General features: G+C 43.3%; 1 long non-coding RNA gene across 1 annotated transcript in view; it reads left to right on the top strand.

Moving 5' to 3' along the window:
- The first annotated feature begins 14,287 nt into the window (after positions 1-14,287).
- LOC114806061 overlaps positions 14,288-19,778 on the top strand; it is a 38,578-nt gene continuing 33,087 nt past the window's right edge. Inside the window, exon 1 of the long non-coding RNA XR_003754177.2 lies at positions 14,288-14,405. This is a non-coding gene — a long non-coding RNA (uncharacterized LOC114806061). The remainder of the gene's footprint in view (positions 14,406-19,778) is intronic.

Genomic DNA, 19,778 nt, shown 5'->3' with positions numbered 1-19,778 from the left:
AGATTACAATATAGCAAAGTGAGTGGACACGTTCCTTGTCCATAATGAGCTTACAGTCATTCATTCATTCATTCAATAGTATTTATTGAGCACTTACTATGTGCAGAGCACTGTACTAAGTGCTTGGAATGAACAAGATGGCAACAGATAGAGACAGTCCCTGCCCATTGACGAGCTTACAGTCTAATCGGGGGAGACGGACAGACAGGAACAATGGCAATAAATAGACTCAAAGGGAAGAACATCTCGTAAAAACAATGGCAACTAAATAGAATCGAGGCAATGTACATTTCATTAACAAAATTAATAGGGTAATTAAAATATATACAGTTGAGTGGATGAGTACAGTGCTGAGGGGATGGGAAGGGAGAGGGGGAGGAGCAGAGGGAAATGGGGGGAAAAGAGGGTTAAGCTGCAGAGAGGTGAAGGGGGGTGGTAGAGGGAGTAGAGGAAGAAGAGGAGCTCAGTCTGGGAACGCCTCTTGGAGGAGGTGAGTTTTAAGTAGGGTTTTGAAGAGGGGAAGAGAATCAGTTTGGCGGAGGTGAGGAGGGAGGGCGTTCCAGGACCGCGGGAGGACGTGGCCCGGGGGTCGACGGCGGGATAGGTGAGACCGAGGGACGGTGAGGAGGTGGGCGGCAGAGGAGCGGAGTGTGCGGGGTGGGCAGTAGAAAGAGAGAAGGGAGGAGAGGTAGGAAGGGGTGAGGTGATGTAGAGCCTTGAAGTCTAGAGTGAGGAGTTTTTGTTTGGAGCGGAGGTTGATAGGCAACCACTGGAGTTGTTTAAGAAGGGGAGTGACATGCCCAGATCGTTTCTGCAGGAAGATGAGCCGGGCAGCGGAGTGAAGAATAGACTGGAGTAGGGCGAGAGAGGAGGAAGGGAGGTCAGAGAGAAGGCCGACACAGTAGTCTAGCCGGGATATAACGAGAGCCTGTAGCAGTAAGGTAGCCGTTTGGGTGGAGAGGAAAGGGCGGATCTTGGCGATATTGTAGAGGTGAAACCGGCAGGTCTTGGTAACGGATAGGATGTGTGGGGTGAACGAGAAGGACGAGTCAAGGATGACACCGAGATTGCGGGCCTGAGAGACGGGAAGGATGGTCGTGCCATCCACGGTGATAGAGAAGTCTGGGAGAGGACCGGGTTTGGGAGGGAAGATGAGGAGCTCAGTCTTGCTCATGTTGAGTTTTAGGTGGCGGGCCGACATCCAGGTGGAGACGTCCCGGAGGCAGGAGGAGATGCGAGCCTGAAGGGAGGGGGAGAGGACAGAGGCAGAGATGTAGATCTGCGTGTCATCTGCGTAGAGATAGTAGTCAAAGCCGTGAGAGCGAATGAGTTCACCGAGGGAGTGAGTGTAAATGGAGAACAGAAGAGGGCCAAGAACTGACCCTTGAGGAACTCCAACAGTTAAAGGATGGGAGGGGGAGGAGGCTCCAGCGAAGGAGACCGAGAATGACCAGCCAGAGAGGTAAGAGGAAAACCAGGAGAGGACAGAGTCCGTGAAGCCAAGGTGAGATAAGGTATGGAGGAGGAGGGGATGGTCGACAGTGTCAAAGGTAGCAGAGAGGTCAAGGAGGATTAGAATGGAGTAGGAGCCATTGGATTTGGCAAGAAGGAGGTCATGGGTGACCTTAGAGAGAGCAGTCTCGGTAGAGTGGAGGGGACGGAAGCCAGATTGGAGGGAGTCCAGGAGAGAATGGGAGTTAAGGAATTCTAAGCAGCGATTGTAGATGACTTGTTCTAGAATTTTGGAAACGAAGGGTTAGTAGGGAGATAGGGCGATAACTGGAAGGGGAAGTGGGGTCGAGAGAGGGTTTTTTTAGGATGGGGGAGACGTGGGCATGTTTGAAGGCAGAGGGGAAGAAGCCATTGGAGATTGAGTGGCTAAAAGGAGACGTACATTACTGGGAAGCAGCATGGCTCAGTGGAAAGAGCCTGGGCTTCGGAGTCAGGGGTCATGGGTTCGACTCCTGGCTCTGCCACCTGTCAGCTGTGTGACTGTGGGCAAGTCACTTAACTTCTCTGTGCCTCAGTTACCTCATCTGTAAAATGGGGATTAACTGTGAGCCTCATGTGGGATAACCTGATTACCCTGTATCTACCCCAGTGCTTAGAACAGTGCTCTGCACCTAGTAAGTGCTTAATAAATACCAACATTATTATTAGTGTAAATAAATAAATTATGGATATGTACATAAGTGCTGTGGGGCTGGAGGTTGGGCTGAATAAAAGGAGCAAATCTGGGCAACTCAGAAGGGAGTGGGAGAAAAGAAAATAAGGGTTTAGTCAGGGAAGGATTCTTGGAGGAGATGTGCCTTCAATAAGACTTTGAAGGTGGAGAGAGTGCACGAGGGAGTGGGGGTGGAGACTGGGGAGCATGCCGCGTAACTCAATAAGTAGGAGAGAGATGAGGCACTGAATCTCCATTTCATAGATGATTAAACGGAGGCACAGAGAAGTGAAGTCACTTGCCCAAGTTCACCCAGCAGGCAAGTGACAGAGCTGGGATTAGAACCCAGGTCTTCAGATTCCCAGGACTGTTCTTTCCATTAGTCCATGCTCTTCCTAAAGGGACATGGGTCCTAGTCTTAGATCTGCAAGTAATTGGCTAACATGTGTGACGACTCCACATGCACTTTGTAATGCACTGCACCCCTGGAAAATAGAGCTTAATTGGGACTCTCTCCTCTATGAATTAGATTTTCAGGTTGGATAGAGCAAAGATAAAGCTGACTGAAAGGGGCAGTTACAGGCATGTGGAAGGGAGCGAGCAAGAGTTCAGAGGTGGGAGAGTTGAGAATGATGCATAATACAGTCAGCTTGGGAGGCATGAAGAATGTGAGCTGGGTGTAATGGGAGAAGAGAGCTAATGTGTAAGAGGGAGAGAACTGAAGATAACAGTCACTCTTTTCTCTATTGGAGTGTTTGCATAACACCAAATTAGTCTGTTCTTGTTGCGAACAACAGACAACATTTACCAAAGTTTCACCATATTCCTATTTCCCCACTTTCATCTGCCCCAGCAACTATTTTAGTGTCCTGCAGTCATTCATTTGACTTGCATCTCTCACCCAAGAAAGCAGCCACGTTAGTAGATTGGTTTTGTTCCGTAGCCTTCATATTTCAATCAATTAATCAATCATCCTTATTGAGTGCTTAGTGTGTGCACAGCACTGTACTAAGCACTTGGGTTGGCATGGTACCTGCCCATATGAGGAACTTATTTTTATAAATCTGCCTTGCTATCAATAAGTAAGGATGAAGGAAGCAATCTTGAAATTGCCTATGACATCTCTGTTGGATCCAGGTCTTTCAACTAAATAGAACATTGACAAGCATCAAGTTCTGCAGAACTTCAGATTGGAAGGAAGCTTGATGCCATATTTTTGTCACATGCTCTCTGACAACCTCCTAAAAAGATATGCTGGGAAATTTGGCTTTCTAGTTCTTTGTCTATTAGTAGTACATCATTAGCTAGTGTGCTGAACAAGTGAAGTCATTCTGTTCATTACCTATTTCCCACCTAAATGATCCTCACTGATGAAGTATAATCTATTTTTTTTTCATATTCCACCTTGACTTCACTGACACAGTCCTGTCCTGGCTCTCCTAGTTCTCTGGACACTCATTCTCAGTCTCTTTTGCAAGTTCCTACTCTGCTTCCCAACCCCCTGACAGGGAAATGATTATGGCTTAGTGGAAGGAGAATGGGTTTTGGAGTCAGAGGTCATGGGTTCTAATCCTCATTCTGCCATTTATAAACTGTGACTTTGGGCAAGTCACTTAATTTATCTGTGCCTCAGTTACTTCATCTGGAAAATGGGGATGAAGACTATGAGCCCAAGTGGGACAACCTAATTACCTTGTATCTACCCCAGTGCTTAGAATGGTGCTTGGAACATAGTAAGCACTTAACAAATACCAAAATTCCACCAAAAAACAAAAAAAAACCACCAAAAAACAGTGGGAGTCCCTCAAACCTTAACTCTGGGCCCCTTCCTATTCATCATTAGAGAACTCATTAACTCCCGTGGCTTCAACTACTACCTTTATCAGATGATTCCCAAATCAATATCTCCATCCCTTATTTCTCTACTTCTCTGGAGTCTCGTATTTCTTCCTGCCCTCAGGACATCTCTATTTGTATATCCTGCCAAAACCTCAAATTGAACATGTCCCAAACACAATTCCTCATCTTCCTTCCCAAACTCCTGCATTGGGTCTGGCTTGATCCAATCAACCCCATTTTGTCAGATAAGTTGCCATTAGACCTAGGCAAGCACATCATGACTACTGGAGCCCTCGACTGATATTACTGATAGTGAATGGAGGGCCCCAGAAGTGGGAGAATGATGTTTTGTTGACATCTAATCAGTCAGTCAATCATATTTATTGAGTGCTTACTGTGTACAGAGCACTCTCCTGACACTTGTGAGAGTAAAATAGAACAATAAACAGACACATTCCCTGTCCATAATGAGTTTACAGTATGGAGAGAGAAACAGACATTAATATAAATAAATTACAGATATGGACACAAGTTCTGTGGGACTGGGAGGGGGCATGAACAAAACGAGTAAGTCAGGACAATGCAGAAGGGACTGGGAGAAGAGGAAAGGAGGGCTAGCATCACTAATGCTAGTGGTGTTTCTCCACAGGTGCTGTGAGCAGAGAGGATGCAACCTTCAGCTGGTATCAAGTATAATGAGGGAGAGGTTCCCCGGAAAGGTGGTATTCAACCACACCTGCCCTGATTAGCCAAGAACCCACCCCCTCAGAGGGCCACTCAAGTGGAGAGCCTAGATAGGCTAGACATCCTATAAAAGTTGGTGCCCAGGAAGTAGTTCTTGCTAGCTGGATGAATGTGATGGTACTTGCTCCTACAAAGAGGGTGGGATGCCCTCTGTGTGATAGATACTATCAGTAACACCTTGAGGAACCCATTAGAAATGTGAGTATCCCCTGCTATTGACCTAGCATATAGCTGGATGTCCCACTTTGGGCTGGAGTCTACATAATAAATAAAATAACAAATGATGGCATAATAATAATAAACGATGGCATTTGTTAAGCAGTATGGCTCAGTGGAAGGAGCCTGGGTTTGGGAGTCAGAGGTCATGGGTTTGGATCCCCGCTCTGCCACTTGTCAGCTCTGTGACTGTGGGCAAGTACTTAACTTCTCTGTGCCTTAGTTACCCCATCTGTAAAATAATAATAATGTTGATATTTGTTAAGCACTTACTATGTGCAGAGCACTGTTCTAAGCACTGGGGCAGATACAGGGTAATCAGGTTGTCCCATGTGAGGCTCACAGTATTAATCCCCATTTTACAGATGAGGTAACTGAGGCACAGAGAAGTGAAGTGACTTGCCCACAGTCACACAGCTGACAAGTGGCAGAGCTAGGATTCAAACCAATGACCTCTGACTCCCAAGCCCGTGTTCTTTCCACTGAGCCATGCTGCTTATCATAAATGGGGATTAAGATTGTGAGCCCACATTGGACAACCTGAATACCTTGTATCCACCTGAGTGCTTAGAACAGTAAACACATAGTACAGAGTAAGTGCTTAACAAATGCCATCATTATGATTAAGTGCTTATGAGCCAAGCACTCTTCTAAGCGTGGGGGGTGGGGGGGAAGAGGGTGTATTAATCAGGTTGTCCCACATGGGGCTCACAGTCTTAATCTCCATTTTAAAGATGAGGTAACTGAGGCATAGAAAATTTAAGTGACTTGCCCAAAGTCACACAGCTGACAAGTGGTGGAGTTGGGATTAGAGTCCATGACCTCTGATTCCCAAGCCTGGGCTCTTTCCACTGAGCCTCACCGTGGATGTGTCACCTCAGGGCCTAGTGCATGGTATTTAATTTGCTTCCACGATTAGTGCAGTTGGGCCTAAATGAGCCCAGTGGTTTGGGTCTGACTGTCATGACTCAGTGGAAAGAGCCTGAGCTTGGGAGTCAGAGGTCATGGGTTCGAATCCTGGCTCCGCCACTTGTCAGCTGTGTGACTGTGGGCAAGTCACTTAACTTCTCTGGGCCTAAATTCCCTCATCTGTAAAATGGGGATTAACTGTGAGCCTCACGTGGGACAACTTGATTACCCTGTATCTACCTCAGCACTTAGAACAGTGCTCTGCACATAGTAAGTGCTTAACAAATACCAGCATTATTATTACGACTTATTCTGAAGGCTAGCATACTAGATGACTAGGTGAGCCCACCACTAGGCTGTGTTTTAATGAATGCCTTCCTGATAAGCTAAGGGTTATCAGTCAATCAGTAGTATTTACTGAGTGTTTACTGTGTGTACTAAGTGCTTGGGAGCATACAATATACAAAGTTGGTGGACATAGTCCCTGCCCACAATGAGCCAATGTGTTCAGCACTAACAATCCTGTCCTTCTTGTATATGTTCCTCTTCTCTGGTATTAGAACATGGCAGTCGAGTAAAAATACTTGTATTCTAAACAGTTAGGCATGGCTGGTCTGTTTTAACCCTGGCTGCTAATAATGATGGTCTTTAAGTGCTTACTATTTGTCAGGCACTGTACTAAGCTCTAGATTTGATACAAGCAAATCGATTTGGGCACAATCCCTGTCCCATGTGGAGCGCATAGTCTCAATCCCCATTTTACAGATGAGGGAAATGAGGCCCAGAGAAGTGAAGTGACCTGCCCAAGGTCACACAGCAGACAAGTGGAAGAGCTGAGCTTAGAACCCATGACTTTCTGACTTCTAGGCCCATTGTCTATCCACTGTGCCTTGTTGCTTCTCATTACCAAAAGTGAAAGTCAGATCCTCAAACCCCAGTCTTAATACCTGCTGACACTTCTCCACTCACCTTTCCATCACTGTAGGTAGTACCACTATTCTCCCTGTCTCACAGGCCTTTAATTTCACCTTGGCATTACCTTCGACTGATCTATTTCATTCAACCCATGTATTCAATCTGCCACCCAATTCTGTTGGTTCTAACTTCACAACATTGCTAAAATCTGCCTTCTTCTCTCCATCCAAACTGCTACAACATTGATTCAAACACTCATCCTATTCCTCTTTAATTACTACATCAGTCTCCCTGCTGACTTCCCTGCTTCCTGTCTCTCCCCACTCCAGACCATACTTCACTCTGTTGCCCGGTTCAGTTTTCTAAAATGTTCAGGACATATTTCCCCACTCCTCAAGGACTTTGAGTTGTTACCCCTCCACCTCCGCAAGAAACCTCCATAAGAAATTCCTTACCAATATCATTAAAGCACTCAATCACCTTGTCACCTCCCATCTAACCTCACTGATTTCCTACTATGACCCAGGACATTCACTTCATACCTTTAATACTAACCTACTCTCTGTATCTCCCCCTGGCCTATCTCGCTGCTGACCCCTCATGCATGTCCTGTCTCTGGTCTGGAACTCCCTTTCACTTTATATCCAATAAACAATCCCTCTTCCCACCTTCAAAGCCTTATTAAAAGCACATCTCCTCCAGAGGTCTTCCCCAGCTAAGTTCCTTTACTCCCTCTCCCTTCTGACGCTGTTTAGTGCCATTGTTCTTGTCTGTCCGTCTCCCCCGATTAGACTGTAAGCCCGTCAAACAGCAGGGACTGTCTCTATCTGTTGCCGACTTGTTCATCCCAAGCGCTTAGTACAGTGCTCTGCACATAGTAAGCGCTCAATAAATACTATTGAATGAATGAATGAATTCTATGTCATCCTTTCACTTGGATTTGCACCCTTTATTCACTTCTCCCTCAGCCCCACAGCAGTACTCAATACTTAGTGCAGTGTCTGGCACATAGTAAACACTTAACAAATACCAGCATTATTAATACTCTCAAGCATTTAGTACAACATTCTGCACACAATAAATGCTCAGTAAATACCACTGATGATATCTGTGATTTATTTTAATGTCTGTCTCCCCCTCTAGACCATAAGTTCATTGTGGGCAAGGAATCTGTCCACCAATTCCTCATTTTATACTCTCCCAGGTGCTTAGTGCAGTGCTCAGCACATAGTAAGTGCTCAATAAATGTCATTGATCTATAGATTGATTTTATTGCCTTGATTACCCCACTAAATTGTAAGCTTTCTGAGACGGGTCATGTCTCAACTCTATTGTAATCTCGCAAATGCTTAGTACAATTCTGTGCATACAGTAAGTGCTCAATAAATACTATTGATTGTTGACTGATTTCCAGAGGAAATTTCTCCTTTGTTTCCCTAGATGTCTTTCTTTTATGTTTTACTTCAATACCGACTATCACGTAACATAGCACTTAGAATAGTGTTTGAAACATAAAAAGTGCTTTTTTTTTAATTGGTATTTGTTACATGTCAGACACTGTACTAAGTGCTCAGGAAGATCCAAGCTAATCCAGCTTGACACAGTCTATATCCCACCTGGACTCAGTCTTATTCCTCATTTTACAGATGAGGTAACTGAGGCACTGAGAAGTGACTTGCCCAAGCTCATATAGCAGACAAGTGTCAGGTTTCGAACCAGGTCCCTGTAATGTGCTCTATCCACTAAGTCATGCTGTTTCTCAAATATAATTACCCCTGAATAGTATCTATCATAATCACCTTTAATATATGTATATATTTTCCATTTTAAAATCTGTAGGTATAGTGTGCTTATTTATAATCCTTCTTTGAGGAAGGTGTTCATGGGCATTCAGAAAACCATAGTGGATTCAAGTTTCTGATTCAGTAGAAATCGGCAGACCTATGGGAAAATCATTTTTCCTGCATTAGTTTGGCTGTATCGTGACTTTGGAAGTCTTACAAATACCCTGAGTCTATGGTCTAAATACCCTAAAACACATAAACACACCTCCCCATTAAATCTTTGGAAAATCTGCTGAGGACTGTGATGACGTGGGGGAATAAGATCTTTTAATACTTAAATGCTCTTGCTCATTCAGAACTTCAGCACTTCATTAGCCTGAACTCCTTGTTTGACAGAAAGCGTCAGTTCAGGACGACAAAATCAGCTTACTTGTTGTTAGGAGTATCTATCTCCATCTGGTGTTCAGTCTGCTATATTAACATTAAGAATGATCCTGAATTCACTCTCTAGCATGCACAACACACCTTTTCTTAACAGAGGACATGCTACTTCTCATTGAGAAGCAGCTTGGCTTAGTAGAAAGAGCATGGGTTTAGGAGTCAGGGATCTGAGTTCTAATCTCTGCTCTGTCAGTTGTCTGCTGACTTTGGTCAAGTCACAACTTCTCTGTTTCCTCATCTGCAAAATGGGGACTACATACCTATTCTTATGTAGACTGTGAGCTCCTTGTGAGATCTGATTATTTTGTGACTAACCAGTACTTAGTACAGTGCTGGGCCCATAGTAAGCACTTAACAAAAGCCACAATTATTGTCATTTGTATTCTCACCTGCTGGACCAGGGCAATTATAAATCAGGAGGTACTGAGTTACAGATTACAATGAACTTTGAATTTATTAGAATTATAGGGCTACAACAACCCCCCAAATCACTCCACCAATCAGTGATATCTGCTGAGTGCTTACTGTTTGCAGAACCCTATACTAAGCACTTAGGAGAGAACAAAACAACACAGTTGGTAGACCTGATCCCGGTCCACAACGGTGCAATCTAGGGGACAAGGCCTGCATCATTGTAAATAATTTCGTAATAACTTTTAAAAAACAGTTTAGTCATCCCACTGGTTTTGAACATCTACCAATTTTCAATGATATGTAGGGAAGGAGTTTCCTTACTATTCCTCAGAAATTAAGGATTTGCTAGAATGTTGTAAATTCAGATCAGAGTGACCTGGATTCAAACACCTGCTCCATCACTTGCCTGCAGTATGATCTCGGACAAGTCATTTAACATTTCTGTGGCTCAGTTTCCTCATCTATAAAATGGGGATGCAATACTTGTTCTCCCTCTCGAAGGTCCCTATGGGCAGGGAACGTGCCTACCATTCTGTTTCATTGTATATCATAATCTTGCAAGGGTTGAGTACAGTGCTTTGTACACAATTCACTCTCAGTAAATGCCACGGATTGACTAAGTCTTAGACTTTGAGTCCAAAGCGGGACAGGGACCATTTCTGTTCTGATTGCAATCGTCTACCACATTGCTTAGAACAGTGATTGGTACATAAGTGCTTAACCAATACCACAATTAATCAGAGAAAACCCTGCTTAACCCTCAAGAAATTTGCAGACTAATCCTGATGTCTTGAAAACCACCCAGTTAAAGTAATCAACCTTCCAGCAACTGAATCCAAAACACCAGCAAACCCAAAGTGGTTTTGTTTTGTAACACCAAGGAGAAAAATAGTCTCTGCATATGGCTCAAATAACATAAATCAGAAGTTGGGGAAGCAGATTTGCTATGCAGCTAGTGTATAAACCAGGCACAAAAACTCCTAGTGCCCAGTGTCCAAAGTCATTTCAAAGTAGGCTCAGCCTATCCCAAAACACTGGAACCGTGAGAGTGCAAAGGAAGGTAGAAAAGGATGGGTTTCTGAATTCTAGGGGATTTTGAAAAACAGTTGATTTCATGTGAGTTATTCTAGGCTGGGTGTCCATTTCTACCAGACTCTAAACTTCACTAGACTGAAACTCCTTTTATCAGGGATAATTTCTGCCAACTCTATTATACTCTCCCAAACTTTTAGTTAAATGCTGTGCACACTGTAAATGCTCAATAATAATAATATTAATTGTGGGATTTGTTAAGCACTTACTACGTGTCAGGCACTTTACTAAACGCTGGGGTGGATACAAGCAAATAGTGTTGGAAACGATTCCTGTCCTATGTGGAACTCAGTCTCAATCCCTGTATTACAGGTAAGGTAACTGGAACTCAGAAAATTGAAGTGACTTGCCCAAGATCACACTAGACAAGTGGCAGAGCTGGAATTAGAAGCCATGACCTTCTGACTCTCAGGCTCCAGTTCTATCCACTCTGCCATGCAATAAATACCATAGATAGATTGCTTCTGCTTGCCTTCTTTGGTCCAGGATGAAGAGAATAGAGACCAGCTAGTCCAACACTGGAGGTAAAAAGGGATGTATGTGGGGTAGAAGGGGAATGGAAAGGAATGACAGAGATTGAGGCTCCCACTGGGACCAGTGGATAAGCTGAGTCTTCAGGGCTGAGACCCTGCAGGAAGGAATTTGATTATGACCCAGGCAAACTTCATCCTCCCCTGCCCCTCCTGCAAAGGTCAGCTCTAGAGGAAAGTCCCTCTTCCTTCTTCCCAGGCTCTGACCTCTGGTCACCCAGATCAGGTGACTCTTTGTAATTTTAACTCTGAGGACAATCAAACAGGAGCCAATATCGACTGCTCATTTATTGGACGACACAAAGGAATTTGGCCTGATTACAGTGTTGTAGAGCTAAACATGCCAGTCCGTTGTGGAACCAATTGAAACCATGGTCCTCTAGCCACAGTGACCTTTTGCTTAGCATTAGCTGTCCTCCTCATCTCTTAGCTATAGTAGCAGAATTTACTAAGTACCTGTTTGTGCGGAGAGCTGTACTAATGCAAGACTCATGTTCAAAACAGAACTCTATATCTTCTCACCAAAACCCTGTCCTTCCATGTCTTTTTCATCACTGTAGACAGCACCACCATCCTCCGTCTCATAATCCCATAATCTTTTTGTTATCCTTAACTCATCTCTCCCATTCAAACCCACGTATTCAATCTGTTACCGAATCCTGTCAGTTCTACCTTCTCAACATCACTAAAATGACCTCTTTCCTCTCCATCCAAACTGCTAGTACCCTGTTCTAAGCACTTATCCTTGACTAGTGCACCTGCCTTCTCGCTGAAATCCCAGCCTCCTGTCTCTCCCCACTCCAGTCCATACATCTCTCTGCTGCATGGATCATTGAGAAGCAGTATGTCTTAGTGGAAAGAGCCCGGGGTTTAGGAGTCAGAGGTCATGGATTCTAATCCCAGCTCTGCTGCTTGTCAGCTGTGTGACCTTGGGCAAGTCACTTCACTTCTCTGTGCCTGTTACCTCATCTGTAAAATGGGGATGGAGATTGTGAGCCCTACGTGGGACAACCTGATGACCTTGTACCTACCCCAGCACTTAGAACAGTGCTTGACACATAGTAAGCACTTAAATGCCAACATTAATTCTAAAAAAAAATAAAAATTAGTCCACGCTTCCCCATTCCTCAAGAACCTTGAGTGGTTGCCCTTCCACCTCTGCATCTAACAGAAACTCCTTACTTTTGGCTGTAAAGCACTCAGATTGGCCCCCTCCTATCTTACCTCATTGATCTCCTACTACAGCCCAGCCTGCACACTTTGCTCCTCTAGCATTAGCTTGCTCACTGTGCTCCAATCTTGTCTGTCTGGCCCCTGACTCCTTTTCCACTTCCTCCCTCTGACCTGGAACTCCTTCGCCCTCCTTATACACCATATCACCACACTTGTTACCTTCAAACTCTCACTGCCTCATTTATTTATGTTAATGCCTGTCTCCCCCTCTAGACTGTAGGTTCATTGTGGGCAGGACATGTCTGTTTATTGTTCTATTGTATTCTCCCAAGTGCTTAGTACAGTGCTTTGCACATAGTAAGCACTCAATAAATGTGATTGAATGAATGAAGGTGACATCTCCTCCAAAAGGCCTTCCCTAATTAAACCCCTTTTTCCCCAGCTCCCTCTCCTTGTCGTATTGTCTATGAACTGGGATCTGTGACTTTTGGGCATTTGATATTCACTCCACCCTCAGCCCCACAGCACTTATATCCATATCTATAACTATATACTACTATTTATTTATATTATTATGTCTTCTCTAGACTGTAAGCTGGTTGAGGGTAGGGAAGGTATCTACCAACTCATATTGTGCTCTCCCAAGCAATTAGTGCAGTGCTCAGCACACAGTAAGAGCTCAGTAAATCTCACTGATGAAGACTCATTTGCAGCAGAAGTGCTGATACTACTTCATAGGGTATTACCTAGCAGGCGTGGCCTTGGTAACCACTAAAGCCCTCCTCACCCAAAAGCCCTAATGATAATAATAATAACAATAGTGTTTAAGTGCTTATTTTGTGTCAAGCACATCAAAAGGAGAGATGTTCTTGTGCTTGGCTGTGTTGAATCTAACAAGCTACTTTTGCCATTTAAGTTAGTTGCCTTAAGGATGACTGCAAGCAGCTGTGATCTCTAGAGATGGCTGTGCTAGATGTTTGCCTATAGTTTCTCACATTAACGAGAAACAGGGAGGGGGAAAAAGTCACGAGGTTGTGCTGAGAGGCAAGAGGAAATTTTCAGAAGGGAAGAAGCACCATGGCTTACTGGAAGGGTCTGGAAGTCAGAAGGACTTGGGTTCTATTCCCAGCTCTGCCACTGGTCTGCTTTGTGAACTTGGGCAAATCACTTAACTTCTCTGTTCCTCAGTTACCTCATCTGCAAAATGGGGATTAAGACTGTGAGACCACTGTGAGATGGGACTGTGTTTTACCTGATTGTCTTGGCTCTACATCAGCACTCAGTTCAGTACCTAGCATATAGTAAGTGCTTAACAAATACCAATAAAATAAGGAAGAAGCATTCACAGTGGTGAGATGAGCAGGCCTGAACAGAAGTCCCATAGCACCCTCAATCACCCACTGACTGGTTGCAGTTGGGCATAGCTTCTAGGAACATTCTCTATCTTCAGCAGACTGAAGGAATCAACAACTGCAGATGTTTCTTGGGAGAAATGCATAAATCCATCTGGAGATTGCTCTTGTTTAAAGGCAGTAGGGAGCTATTCCCAATTTCCCATGCCAATAAACTAGGCATTCTGCAGAGCCATGGTTGGAAAAGTTTTATAAGTAATGTGGGAGCTGATGTCAAAATGCCATTTGAGTAGCATGGCCTAGTGGATAGAGCCCAGGCCTGGGAGTCAGAAGGACCTGAGTTCTAACCGCAATTCTGCCGTTTGTCTGCTGTGTAACCTTGGGCAGGTTCCTTAACTTCTCTGTGATTGTTACCTCATCTTTAAAATGGGGATTAAGACTATGAGCCCCATGTGGAACAGGTACTGCATCCAACCTGATTAGCTTCTATCTACCCTTGTACTTAGTACAGTGTCTGGCACATGGTAAGTGCTTAAATACCATTTTAAAAAAATAGTGAATGCCATTTCTTTAGACTGCTAAAATGATATAATCCTGGTATTTAATAAATGCTTACATTAATCTGTGGTGATACAAGACTTCCAGATTGGAAACAGGAGTTCCCATCCCACATAGGACTCATCATAATTTATCTTCTTCTGCTTTTAGAGATGAAGAAACCAAAGTCTGGAAAGGCTGTGACTTGCTCAGAGTCACATAGTACAGCAGTGGTGGATCTGTGAACTGAACCCAGGTCTCCTGACTCCCAGTCTGTGTTAAAAGAAGAAGGTGGGTAAGTAGTAACTCTCATGAGTTTTCACTCTTTACTTCTTACTCAAACATCATAATTCTTACTCAAACATCACATCTCAATTCTATGAATCAGTGATCCAAGGTTATCTCCAAAATTTATTTTCCACAGAAAATTGGAATGTTCAATCTCCAAACCTTCTATTCAGAAGTAACTAGTGTATTCTGAAAGAGAATGACTTCCCTATCCAAAAACAGACCCTCCGTAAATCTCCTAGTGCTAGCCAAAACAAGTGCATTCTGTGGCAGTAAAGCTGTCATGAACATATTTAAACAGAAATATACAAGTAGGAAAATGAAACAAGCCACAGATGTCATGTGAAACAGTAACTACAAACAGCCAAAAGGATTTTGCCATGCAAATGGTAGAAATAAAACAGGGTATTTAGGCAATCAGAGAAAAGGATTACAAAAGCAACTTGTCAGTGGTCACAGTTGTCATTTTAGAGACTGACTCTTTGAGAACTGTAATTTAGTTTGAGACCTAAATGAGAGATCTCCTGATTTTAAGCCCTTCACTTCATGGTGTATGGCCCTTCATCTACCTCTGTCTTCATCTTTGCACTCAGTCCCCAAACCTCCTCCCAGAACCTCAACCCAGATCTCCCAGGAAGAATCAGAAGCAGTCTCTAATGATTCTTCTTGCCCACAGTGCTCTGCACACAGGAAGCACTCAATAAATATGATTGACTGATTTCCAGAGCCCACACATTGCTTCTTCTGTGACATTCTGTGGGGAATAAAATTCCAGAAGTCAACTTTTCCTAAAGCCTCCTGCACAAGCCAGGCTTCCTCTTGAGAGCACTAAAGCAATGTGATTTCACTGGGTTCCAAGCAGTTCAAAACCCTGCAAAAGGCAGCTCAGTGTTATTCTTGCTCTCAGAAATCACTTTCTTAATTGCATTTCAGCACCAACATGTTGATGACATTTACATAATTTGAATATGAACATACCACTTTGAAGTCCCTATGGTAATCATAGCTCACAACACTTCTTGAAAGTTGTTCAGTATTTTCCATTTTTTAAATGTTATTTGTTAAGCACTATGTGCCAGACACTGCACTGTGCTGGGGTGGATAAAAGCTAATCAGGTTAGATGCAGTCCCTGTCTCATAGAGGGCTCAAAGTCTTACTCCCCATTTTACAGATGGGGGAACTGAGCTTCAGAAAAGTTAAATGAGCTTGGACGAGACCACCCAGCAGACAAGTGGTGGAGCCAGGTCCTCCCAGATCCATGCTCTATCCACTAGGTCTGTTACATCTCAGTTTCAAAAAGATGAAATTGAAGATCTGTGAGGAAATCATATTCCTAGTTAGAAAGCATCTTGTGGAGAAGAGGAAGAGGTAAGGAGAAAGGAAAAGAGAGAAGGTGAATGAGTGAGAAAGAGGTGAGTCAGGATCAGATTCTGCGAATGTTTGTCTAATGCTCTGGACTAAACCACTGACAGTGCTCTGGGCTAGACTACTGTATTTTCCACTTAATAATAATAATAATGTTGGTATTTGTTAAGCGCTTACTATGTGCCGAGCACTGTTCTAAGCGCTGGGGTAGACATAGGGGAATCAGGTTGTCCCACGTGGGGCTCACAGTCTTAATCCCCATTTTACAGATGAGGGAACTGAGGCACAGAGAAGTTAAGTGACTTGCCCACAGTCACACAGCCGACAAGTGGCAGAGCTGGGATTCGAACTCATGAGCCCTGACTCCAAAGCCCATGCTCTTTCCACTGAGCCACGCTGCTTCACTTGGATCCACCTCACACTCTGTCCATCCAGGTCTGACCCTATCTTTAATGAAGGTTCATTTTCCTGATCCAGCCCCCGTATAATAATTACAACAGTAATAATAATACCAGTAGTAATTTTGTTAAGCACTTACCGTGTGATTAGCACTGAGGTAAATACAATAAGAGTATATTGACAAAGTTCCTGTCCTTCTTGAGGCTCACTGCTTAAGGGGAGGGTGGACAAGTATTTAGTCCCCAGTTTATGTATGTGGAAATTGAGGCACAGAGGAGTTAAGCAATTTGTCCAAGGACACACAGAAGGCAAGTGGTGGAGCCTATGCCCAAGCTTTTGCTTGATGGATTTTCCATTAGACCATACTGCTTCTCCATTACCATTTGTGATTGTTACCACGATGACGCATAGCACCTCTAGCTTGTCCTAAATCAAGCCTCTTGATGTTTAAAGTTTCTGCCCAGGAGTTGGGAATCAGCCTTCCACTTCATTTGTTTTGTTTTTTTGGTCTATCATTGAGAATCTGGGTTTGAATTTGGCTGCAATTTTAGCTAGTAATCACTGCTCACTCTCTGCCCACTCTCTGACCTGGATGCATAGAGAAGCACTAACTACCTGACCACAAACTTCACTATGGGCTAGCTAAGGGAAATTGCAGAGAGGTGGGCTTCTACTCTAGATCACTCTCAATCTTTCTGTGGAGGTGATCTCCTTGAGAACTCTTGTAATATCTTTGTTCTTTCACCAAGACAAACTGAGTATGCAAAAAAGCATCTTAGATTTGTCTGGATACAGAAGGTCTCCATGACCTGCCTCTAATCCACTTGACCCACTCCTCTCCAAACCACTTCCTTCCTTTTTTCAGTTTCAGAAACATAACTCTTCACCAAGTCCCTTGCCTTGCAGCTGTACTTGCTTTCTACTCATCATCGGATTATTTCTGATGCCTTTCCTTCCTCACTTTCCTTAAATCTCTGAAGAGCAGCATCCTTAGTCAATTGGATCTAATCTAAAATAAACAGTGACTTTAGATTACCTTCCAAATCTGGGCATCCTGTTTTCAAATTATGGGTCCCTGAATAACCAAGGGCAGTTTATCAAGGGAGTCTGCCTCTCAGGAATCTTAATCTGACCTCAGAATAGTCCAGATGCAGTAAGAAAGCAAACAAATGAAAAAAATAAAATAAACGGGTATGTAATTCCTAAATTCCTTCCTAAAATTGTCTGTTTCCAAATTAAGTGCACTATCAAATCTTCTCCAAGAGGCCTTTCCTGATTAAGCCCTACTTTTCCCGGCTCCTTCTCCTTTCTGTGACCTTTATGCACTGGATAATAATTTTGATGGTATTTAATAAGCACTTGTTATGTGACAAACACTGTTCTAAGTGCTGAATCTGTGACCTTCAGACACTTGATATTCACCCCACCTCCAACCCAACATCACTTATGTACATATCTTTAAATTATTTATTCAAATAATGTCTGTCTCGCCAGGCAATGTCTGCTAATTCTGTTGTACTGTACTCTCTCAAGCACTTAGAGCAGTCCTTTTGCACATAGTAAATGCTCAATAAATACTCCTGATTGATTATACAAGCACTCAGAAGCCAGTCATTCCCTCTGGAACAGCATGGAGAATCACAGGTTCATCAAAGTTGAGCTTTGAAGGTCAGTATTTTTGACTCCTGAAAATTGAGAGTGAGGTATAGTGAGAGAGGGAGAAGAAGGAAAAGCTAGGAACAAGAAGGGGAGAAAGAAAAGTAAGAGAGGGAGGGAGAAAGGGGTAGATGGAGAGAAAACATAATTAGGAGTGGAAAAGAGGGCAGTGTGAGAAGAGAAAGAAAAAAGAGATAAGGTGAAAAGAGGGAGATAGAAATCACCTGCTCAATTGTTTAACTGCAGTATTGAAGAAATGTTCTAGTACATTTGCATCAAGATCCACTACCCATACCCCTCCTTGCCCTCGCTCATCCATTAAGAAATATTATCTGAGTGACAAGAGATTGTTTGTGAAATCTTTAAAAAAAAAAATCCCCATAATTGATTTCTAAGGGGAAAAAAAGAACCACCTCTAATCAATTTCTCATATCCAAAGAATAGCACTGAATCTGTCATGTGCAGCACCATCAAATCCTACCAAGGGTGCTAAATCAAGAGCAGCTTATTATTTGCAAATTAATTAGCCCAAACTTGCTCTCCTCCTTGAGTGGCGACAGACTTGCATATAATTTCTTCTGGCTTTTTGAGCATTTATCTTTTATTTCGATTGTGAGCCCCCTATGGGACAGGGACTACATCTCACCTGATAAACTTGTATCTACCCCAGCGCTTAGAACAGTGATTGTTACATAGTAAGCATTTAACACATTATTGCCGTTATTAATATTGTTATTATTATTGTTGTCTAGACCAGAGAAGAGCAGTTAAGAGAAGGGAAGCATGGGAGAGAAAGTCAGAGGCAGAGAAACAATGACAGAAAGAGAGTCAGAGAGAAGAAGAAGAAAGATGACACTGTAGGTTAGCAGGATAGCACTCAGATTCAGAAACTGACTACCCAAGCTGGGAAGTTGGTTTATATGTTCCAGGTCTTCACTTGGAACCTTTTACTTCCCCTTAGCCCCCTGGTCAACCTGCAGATTACCAGATCACAGATAGCAACCGAAGAACTGCTTTGCACATAGTAAGCGCTTAACAAATACCAACATCATTATTTAAAAAAGAGAAGCAGTGTGGCTCAGTAGAAAGAGCCCAGGTTTGGGAGTCAGAGGTCTTGGGTTTGAATCCCGGCTCTGCCACTTGTCAGCTGTGTGACTGTGGGCAAGTCACTTAACTTCTCTGGGCCCCAGTTCCCTCACCTGTAAAATGGGGATTAACTGTGAGCCTCACGTGGGACAATCTGATTATCCTGTATCTACCCCAGCACTTATCACAGTGCTGTGTACATAGTAAGCGCTTAACAAATACCAACATTATTATTATTATTATCAGAAAAAAGTGACTTCAAAGCAAAGGATGTCTCAAAAAAAGTTCCTCCTCTAGACTGTAAACTACTTCTCTAGAATGTCAACTCCTTCTCCAGACTGTAAACTCTTCCTCTAGACTCTAAGATCCTTCTCTAGAATGGAAGTTCCTTCTCTAGACTGTAAACTCCAGCTGGTCATGGAATGTGTCTACCAACTCTGACATATTGTGCTTTCCCAAGAGCTTAGTATAATACTCTGCACACAGTAAGCACTCAACAGACACCATTGATTGTTTGACTGAAAAAAGTTTGAACTTGAGAAATGCACTCAAGAATGTGGGACACAGCTATGTCATGAGCTAAACTGTTGCTTACATTCAAGCTTCCCACACTATAGGACTTTTCTGTTGTAAATGCTGAATTAATGGAAAATGCCTAGGATTGGCAAACCCCAGAAGTTTTGATGACTCCAAACTTTGCCCACATTTTCATAGTACCCATCTCAGAGGTTCATGAGAAGTCTGAAAAGATGAGAGATCCATACTGAGTTACTGGAAGGAAAATTAAGGACAAGGGGTGGGGTGGGAGAGGAATGTGATAATAGAGGGGGTATCTCAAATTTAGGATGGAGTCACAGAAGGTAACCATCACTT

Source organism: Ornithorhynchus anatinus, chromosome 2, assembly GCF_004115215.2.
Source record: "Ornithorhynchus anatinus isolate Pmale09 chromosome 2, mOrnAna1.pri.v4, whole genome shotgun sequence".
NCBI lineage: Eukaryota > Metazoa > Chordata > Mammalia > Monotremata > Ornithorhynchidae > Ornithorhynchus > Ornithorhynchus anatinus.
This window is presented reverse-complemented; position numbering and strand designations above follow the sequence as displayed.